The following is a 9177-nucleotide window of genomic DNA, read 5'->3' as shown; positions in this document are numbered from 1 at the left end:
GACTGATCCTTGTTAGGAGTATTGTGTTAAACTTCCTCCAATCACGTCGCAGGAAGGCAAAACTTGTATACATGTTGAGTGCATTTTTTGTCAGAAGAGGATTTTTTTTAACATGTGTCCTTTTAAGATGCTCCTTTAGCCTTTTAATTCCACCACTGGTGGAATTAAAAGGCTAAAGGAGCATCTTAAAAGGACACATGTTAAAAATTGTTCACGAGTTCCCTTTGAGGTCAAGAATAAATGAAGTCTTTTATGTTGAAAAAGAGGGAGGGTAAAATAAGGGTATAAAATGAAATGGAGGAGGTTTTGTCAAGTGGAGTACTTTTTTAATTGTGGGTTGTCTTAACTTGCTACTCAAGGCAATCGATAATTAAAAAGCACCAAAAAGCTCAAGTGCGGTCAAATTCAACAAACAAGTTCATGGACCCATGGATTTCTTTATACAACAAGCAAATATTGGTAGCATGAGTGTTGAATGTTCTACGGGTTATTAAATGACATGGCCAACAATACAGATTTCAAACCGGAGGGGCACAATCCTCAGTTTCTAAAGAAAGTCCTATATATCTAGAAATTTAAAAAAAAAAGAAAAAAAAGTCCTTTACAAAAAAAGTGGGAGTACGTGCCCCAAGGCCTCCCTCCCCCAGGTAGCTGGCTCTGAATGCACCAAGTTACCTTGAATGAGAGTTAAAAGAAAAACGAAAGAAGACTGGGTTATTTAGTTCACTGGGACTTAGCCTCGGGCCAATGTTCAAGCAGGATGTTCTGCCAATTTGGCAACATTTAAACAAGATAATATTTAATATTTAAACTTGTAAACTATTTTTTAAACTGGTTTAAATTTAATTAATTTGTTATTACCTAAGATCTTCTGCTTCTATCACTTAAATATTCCCAGTTTTTGCACTTTCTACCTGGACCTGCTGCAAAGTTTTTTTTTGTCAACAGTTACCTCTTTGTCTAAGCAAGTTCGTTCGTGTTCTAAAAGTCTAGAGAAGGTTCTTGAATGTTTCCGCAACTTTGATCGGAATTTACATTTAAATATGATTAGAGTTTTCTTTAGATTTATCATTTCAGGTTTGTCAATACTTTCATAGTATAGACCCTCCAGTCTACATAACTCACGTAGAAGAGCCTCGAGTAAATTATCATGATTCCAAACTCTTGAATTATAGGAACTAAATGTATTCTTTTCATGTTGAATGTAAACAATGAACTATTGTTAGTTATTTTACACGCAAATTTTAATTTTAAAACATGCACTATGTCATCAAATGTTGAATAATTTATACGCAACTTTATACGCAAGTTTTAATTAAAAACGGAAAAAAAAAATACAAAAAAAAACGAAGAATTTAAAAGGTTTTATTTTAATTGGGGCAAGTTGAGGCTAATGATTTTTATTTTTTCTGCTTTCATATATACATATTAATGGGAAAATATTAAAACTACCATGGAACCAAGTGGAATCTTTTAGTTTTTGAACTAAAATTATAATTAAACTAATTTAAAAAAATCAATTTATGACACATTTTTGAGATCTCATTAATGAAAATCTAAAAATAAAATTTATTGTCATGTTGTTAATAGTTACCAAACATCTTAAATGTATGACTTTAAATTAAATTTTGAACTGTTTTTACCCATATCAAACTTAAAAGAGTGACACTAAAGCGATACTTTTTTGAACGAGTTTTCCAATAAATAAAATAAAATAAGTCTCGGGAAAAGGCGTATAAATTAGTTACATTATAATTTAATTAATTGTTTTCTATACATAGTTTTTTATGGGTTTTTTTTTTGCCGTTTTTTATGGATTTTGACTCACTGTGCGATGTACCTTGATGTATCTTGAAGTTGTTTAACAATTACAGGGAATCCTGTTTCGGTCATTTTCAGGACCCAGTTGGCAATAGCTGTTTCCTCTACATAGCTTAGAACGGTTTGAGTTCCCAGTTTACTTTTAATGGGTGACTTGCCTTTAAATTAATATTTTCGAGCAATTCTTGGTTCACCATAATTTTTAGCTGCTGCCCGGACTATGTGTATATTTTATTTCTTACATCTTAGATGGCTTTCTTCATCGCTTTTTCTGAGTATTTTTGAAATTGACCTTTTATGGCAGGCATAATGAATCTAAAACATTACAAAAAAAAAATGGATTCAGAATTCATCATTATTCTAGTATTTGACCACCTGGTCATCTATTAGATAATCTAACCTATTGTGTTAAAAATATAAAAACAAGTGTAGTTTGCTGAAAAAACATGAAACATGCATATTACAATGAGTTAATATAAACAAAGAAATAACTGAGTAATTGACCACCCCTGGTCAATTACTAAACTATTTAAATTTGTTGATTCTATATATCGCCAACCTCATAACGGACTACAGATGGCAGTAAACAGATAATAAATAACTTAATTAGAGCAAACGTACCCAAAAAGGTCGCACAAATTATTGTCTACATCTTTTATTACGACCGTAATCATCAACAAAGCAACATTCAAATAGTTGAAGAACGCTCGAAAATGATGTCAGATTTGAAAAACATGTTATACCAACACACTTTTCAAAAAAAAAATTTTGATCAAATGGATGGGCGAATGTTACTTAGGCATGCTATTCTGTTGTACAGCAAGGTTTGCTTTGCGGCTCATGTGCTTTGTTTTTAAAAGAAAAAAAATGATAATGGGTCATTTTATTAACAAACCCTTTAATCCTTTAATCATCCTTTGCAATGACTTCGCAAATGGAGAAAGCATTTTAACCGTGTTTTTTTAACCGTGTTTTTTTAACCGTGTTTTTTTAACCGTGAAAAAGTGAAAAATAGATAAAGAAGCAAAAGAAAAACAAATAAAAATTGAAGATTTGAAAAATAAAAAAATAATAAAATGAAATGAAAATGTTAAAGAATTAAATTTGAAGAAAAACATTAAATAAACAGAAGAACTAAACGCAAAGTTAAAAGAATAAAAATGTTAGTGATAAGTTCGAAAATAAAAAACTTTAATAAGTTATCAAAGAAAAAACAAAAAAATAAAAATTTTAAGCTTTATTAATTTAAGTTGTTTGGACTGTCGTGTGTTTTTGTGTATTTTTTATTCTGTCGTATATTTCTATGTTTTTTTAAACTGTTGTGTAATTTTGTGCATCGTTTATGTTAAGTAGTGTTTTTTTTTTTTGGTAGTGTTGTTGCTAATTATTTTTACTAGCAGTAAGCAACCCGTAATACGGGTTATTAGTAATTAAATCATTTATAACAATAAAAACACATCAATAACTTGATATGTCATCTAAAAAATTAAATACAAATTTATCTATAAATAACATTTTAAGTTTGACTACCTATCAGCAATGTCATTGCTTATAGTTAACGACATAAAAACTGCATTAACATCAGTTAAGTTCTTTTTAAAATCTGTCACAACACAGTACGTACCAGTAAAGGAAAGTCAAGTAAAGCCTGCAAATACCTAAAAAAGGAATTAAAAAAATTACAATTTTTAATTACAAAAATATTATTTGCGTTTTATTGTTAGTAGAATTAGGATAACAATATAAAATATAAAGAACAAAAAAATAGCTTTAACAGCCTAGTTCTATCAATACAAAATACAGTAACAATAGCGCATAGCATAAGAAATTTGTAAGCACACATTACTGTGTCTCCAGAAAATTAAAAAAATATATATTATAAAAAAGCACAGACAATACAACATAATAACACTACAACTTAATAAGATATTTTATTAACTAAAATACTTGAACTAAAAAGATTTTATTTGTTACAATATTTGAACAATCGAGGGACAGTTATAGTTATTAATTTAAACAATTACATCAGAAAATAGCGAGCAACTTGTAAGATATTTCTTATAAATGGTCATTATCAATTATGCTAATAAGAAATATGTAATAAGTTTTATTAATTCTCCTTCTCCTCTAAGAGAAAGCGGGAGAGAAAGAAAGTGTTTTCAAAGCAGAATGTTTAAAAAAGTAAAAAAACACACAATAGATAATAACTGGTTTTATTATGTTACCAGTAAACAAAATTATTTTTACCTTGAATAAAAGATGGTTTCCCACCATTTCTTAATTAAGTCTCTGACTGTTAACTAATGATTAATAGAGAAAACTTAACATCATACTATTTTTACAAAATTAAAACCATGTTTCAACAGTAAGCAAACTAATCAAGTGATGACAAAGGCAACTAAAAAAAAATTAAAATTATGTTTGAAACTATAAAAAAATTTAAAGTCATTTATGTTATTAACTGTATGTTTATAAATTGTTGTTATAAATTGTTATTATTCTAAATATTACTTTAAATATATATAATATAAATCACTCAATATATTACTATAAATATATAAATAATATTACTATAAATAGAAAAATTCATACTTTGCTTTGTTTTCAAGTGTCTAAAATAAAATCGAATTAACAGACATTAACACTGCTTGACACTGAATTCTTGCAAGTAAGTTATCTGCTCGCTGAGCGGCATTTCTTGCATTTCAACAACGAATAATTTTATCCTACCTAAATCTGTCACTTTTATTTGACGACGACTATTTTTATGTCGCCTATTACCATTTATACTAATAACTTCGAGCCTAATATTATCCATTTCAATTTCACTACTATCATTAAACATATTACCAATAATATTACTATTGTAACAACTGAATAATAAATAAACATAAAAGAATCATACAAATTGGAATCTTTTCTAATCATAGACTATATTTTAACTTAAAATTTGTTGTAAAACTGAGATACACGATTTCTGACCAATGTTGCATGTTCAGGATTGTGTACCAATTATGCCATTTCTTGGGGAAAAAAAGTGAATAAACCGTAGGATCTAAGTTAGTTGACATTCTCAATAAAACTTCTAAATGACCTTTTGGGTAAATAACTTCCCTGGAAGCAGGTGCAGCAACGAATACAACAACAACTTCACTAACTAGTTTGCAAATGAAACATTAAAGTATGTAAGCAAAGTTGATTGCAATGTTTTGTTTTCTAAAATTTACTGCTGCAAGTGGGTCAGAAATATACCCCAGTAGGCACGCAACATTTTATTCACGCTTCAATCACGTGTATTTTAGGTGACTTGGTCCAGGTTACTATTTTACGTGAAAGTTACGTGAAAGTTACGTGCCGTCTAACGAAACTTTTTTTATTCTAAATAAAAACCTGGATAAGAAATATAAAATTATATTTTTTATTATATTATTTATTTTTTTATAGTATAGTTTTTGTATTCATTATATTAGTTTTAATTATTTTACTTTTTTTTTTTACTATAAACTAAATATCCAAATATATTTTAAGTTGCAATATCTAATAACCAAATTACATCAAATTAAGTTAAATAAATTAGTACCAAGCGTCCCTATTTGCCACACAAATAAGATTAATCTCAAATACAAGGTATGCTTTTTTTCTACTTTATGATATAATATTTTAGACTGGCGAATTTGTCCATTTTGCTTACTTAATTTAGTACAAAATAAGTTATGTTATAACGAATTTAATATCAAATTAAGTAAGCTACATGGAGAAATTATAAGTTCTAGCAGAACTTATTCTTAATTCTTGAGCAATAATAATGTCTGTAGAACTTCTGCATACATTATTGCTCAAGAGTCGGTTAGATAAAAATCAAAAATAGATTTTTTTTTCTTTCTATTATTTGGTTTTTATCAACAAGGTTAAAGAATTTATCCAAGATAATATCAATAAACAAATGTGTTATGTTATTTATTATTGATATATGTATATATTATTATTATATACTTTATCTTTTTGTAATATATGACATCTTGATCTTGCGCTTTACTTGTTAAAAAAATGTTAATACTTATTTATTTCATTTTTTTATATTATTTAAATATTATATGATTAATATATATATTTGAATTGTATTTATGAAATTATTATTGTATATATTATATGACTTTTACTGCTATTGTTATTATGTACAATATAATACAGGTTATTAACGCGGATTTGTTCAATGTTTTCCCCACAAAAAGATGATTATGATGCTATTGTATTTGAAACTGCATTATACTTATCTTTCAATGTTGACATCCTTCCAATATGTAAAGTAAGTTTCTCTCAAATATAGCATTGCTTTTTTTATAAATTGTTTCATGATTTAGATCAAAGAAATAGCAGAAAATCTTGTTGCCAAAACAGTTGGCGACTCACCATGTAAGACTTGTGTTAAAAGTATGTGATTTTAGATAATTATTTAATAATTATCTAATTATTAATAAAGTTTTTATTTGTTTCTTTTTAGCTAAATTTGGAGTCGCTATCTATTATTGGAGAAAATATCGACTTATTCATTAGATAAAGTTTGATTCATGCTCTTACCCGGTTTCCTTCTTCACGTTTCAATCATGTATATTTTAGGTGACCTCGTCCAGGTTACAATTTTACTTAATTGAGGCATGAAAGTTACATTGCCAAAATATTGTGTATTTTGGATCTTTTTTTATTCTCTATAAAAACCTATGATTAGAAACTTGGAAAGATATTCTTTATTTTATTTACTATTTTTTTATAATTGAGTTTCAGTGATTATTTTTTTTGGGATATTCCCGGAATACCGGATATTTTTCTGAAATTTATCTTTTTCCAAATATCCAAAAAGTTTTCCATACATGCAAGTTAAAGTATATATTATTGTCATCAGCTTGGCTGAATGCAAAATTAAGGGAAAAATTAGGGGGAAAATATTCTGAACTTTTTCAGGATATTTTTCGCAAACAATTTTCCAAATTTTTTAAATATAAATTATATTTAAAAAATTTGGAAAATTGTTTGCGAAAAATATCCTGAAAAAGTTCAGAATATTTTCCCCGTAATTTTTCCCATCATCATTATAATATCATTATAATAATGATTATATGAAATATGTAGTTTATATATTCATTATTGTAATTACTTTTTATTATACTTTTATAAGAGTATAATTATTTTGTATTGTAGTTTTATAATAATAAAAAAAGTATCAGGGTATAAGATATCTTATAACATCGCAATGCATTTTTGACAAATATAAAATGTCACATATATAATATTTTATCTAAACATATTATATTATTTTATATCTAAGTTTTATCAATTTAGGTTTAATAAATATATTACAAAGCTTAGTTCAAAATCGTGTAACGTTATGGCAGATAATTCTCATATTGCAACATGCAAAAGATCAAACCCTAATACAAGGTATACTTTTTTTTTTACCCTATTATATAATATTTTAGACTGTCAAATTTGTCAATGTAATTAATTTAATAATAAATAAGTTATTATAACTTATTTAATATTAAATTTATTAAACTACATGACAAATGATAAGTTCTGTATAAAATATTATTGACTAGGAAGATCCAATGGTATTGTTATGTTATTGCCTAGGAATATCATTCTGTAATAAGACACAATAACCTTTTAACTTTTAAAGTTTGAGAAAATTCACTTTTCTCTCTCTTCGTCTTTTTTTGTGATCGCACCCTGTAGCAAGAATTTAATTTAGTTCATGTCTTGTTGGAGAATGCAACTTGATTCTGAGTTGAATTTTCAGCACTCGGTATTTATTGGTGACCTAATTTGACAATACTTTATTATACATACTTTTAGTTTTATACTTAATATATTATATATAATTAGGGGTAGATAAGGCTCCTTAGCTGTGGTGAATGTTTCCACAGCAAAAGGAGCCTCAAGATGAAAATTTCACCATGGGTAGGAAAATCATGATATAAATACCCCACTATAATGTTGTGTGGTTATGTGGTGTTTATTACATTTTTAAAAATTGTTATAGTTTTTCTGTGTGCATTCTAAAATTACATTTAATGCTCAAAAATTTGTAGATTACTCATTTAAAGCAACTTCGTGGGCTGTCACCTTTGCATCTAGTGAGTTTATGTATGAACAATTTAATGCAGAAACAAGTGCAAATATAAGAAGATGGAAAACAAAGAAAACAAATTATTTAATCAGATGTTATCACATAAGGTGAGTACAGGTCTTTTTCTAATCACGCACAACAATTATTAACTTTATATATAGATATATATTTATCTATAGACAGATATTAGATATAAATATATATAGATAAACAAAATTTTTTTAGACTTGTATTTATTATTTTGTACTTCTTTTTTTTATTTATCTGTCGACTTTTTTGTTATGTCTTTTTTTATTAAATCCTCATTTATTTTTTAGCAATAAGAGTATAAAATTAGAAGGCAAATGACTTTTTTTATTTTTCTACATTGTATGTAGTATTGTTTTCTTAAAATTATTTAATGATTTAGATAAAAGAAAACGACTAGAAAATCTTGTTGCCAAAATGGTTGGCAACTTACCAAGTAAGATTTGTTTTAATAGTTTGTGATTTAAGATAATTATTAAATAATCATATTATTATTTAAGATTTTATTCGTTTCTTTTCAGCTAAATCTGATCCATTAGATAAAGTTTGATGCGTATTCTTATAGGAGAAAATATCGACTGATTCGTTAGATTATGTTTGAAGCGTGCTTTTATGGGAGAATATATCGACTGATTTGTTAGATTAAGTTTGAAGTGTGCTCTTTGTGGATCGAAGCGTGCTCTTCGTAAGTTGCAGATCTATGACTTTGTACTCATTACTTATTGGATATAAGGAGGATATTTTAACAAAAGTGCAGCTTTAATTGCAAATTCAAAATGTTTATGTCAAGAACTAATATACAGACTAATAAAACCATGTAATTTAATACGTTTTAAATATTTCCTCAACGATGTGTTTTTTCAAACACTTCGTTTTTATAAACCACAATTATTGCTTAAAAATTACGTGCCAAAATTAACGTAAAAAGCACGTCTTTTAGACAGTTCATGGGGACCAAAAAGTCACCTAAATATCACGTGCCAAAAGTAACGTGAAAAACACGTCCATAAATCACGTGAATTGGTCATTTCATGGGGACCAAAAAGTCTCCTAAATATCACGTGCCAAAGTAACGTGAAATTTACGTTTTTGTCACGTCGCTGTGCCTACTGAGACAGTTGATAATGTTGGGGAATAACTTGATCTGGCCTAAGATTACCTACACAATGAAAAACTTGACCACATATTTTAAAACATGGTGGCCT

The 9177-nt window shown here is 27.3% G+C and overlaps 1 long non-coding RNA gene across 2 annotated transcripts; it reads left to right on the top strand.

Annotated features, from left to right (window-relative positions):
- The first annotated feature begins 5993 nt into the window (after window positions 1–5993).
- Window positions 5994–8780, top strand: LOC136087241 (uncharacterized). Of its 2 annotated transcripts, XR_010641660.1 has the most exons (6): window positions 5994–6234; window positions 6323–6452; window positions 7159–7257; window positions 7908–8052; window positions 8355–8408; window positions 8494–8780. It is a non-coding gene; the product is annotated as an uncharacterized LOC136087241 (long non-coding RNA). The 2 variants fall into 2 exon arrangements; XR_010641659.1 differs by lacking the exons at window positions 5994–6234; window positions 6323–6452 and having other exon boundaries at window positions 7001–7257.
- The last annotated feature ends 397 nt before the right edge of the window (window positions 8781–9177 follow it).

The sequence above is a fragment of the Hydra vulgaris genome, chromosome 11 (genome assembly GCF_038396675.1).
Source record: "Hydra vulgaris chromosome 11, alternate assembly HydraT2T_AEP".
NCBI lineage: Eukaryota > Metazoa > Cnidaria > Hydrozoa > Anthoathecata > Hydridae > Hydra > Hydra vulgaris.
The sequence above is the reverse complement of the archived record's forward strand: the minus strand, read 5'-3'. Positions and strand labels throughout refer to the sequence as shown.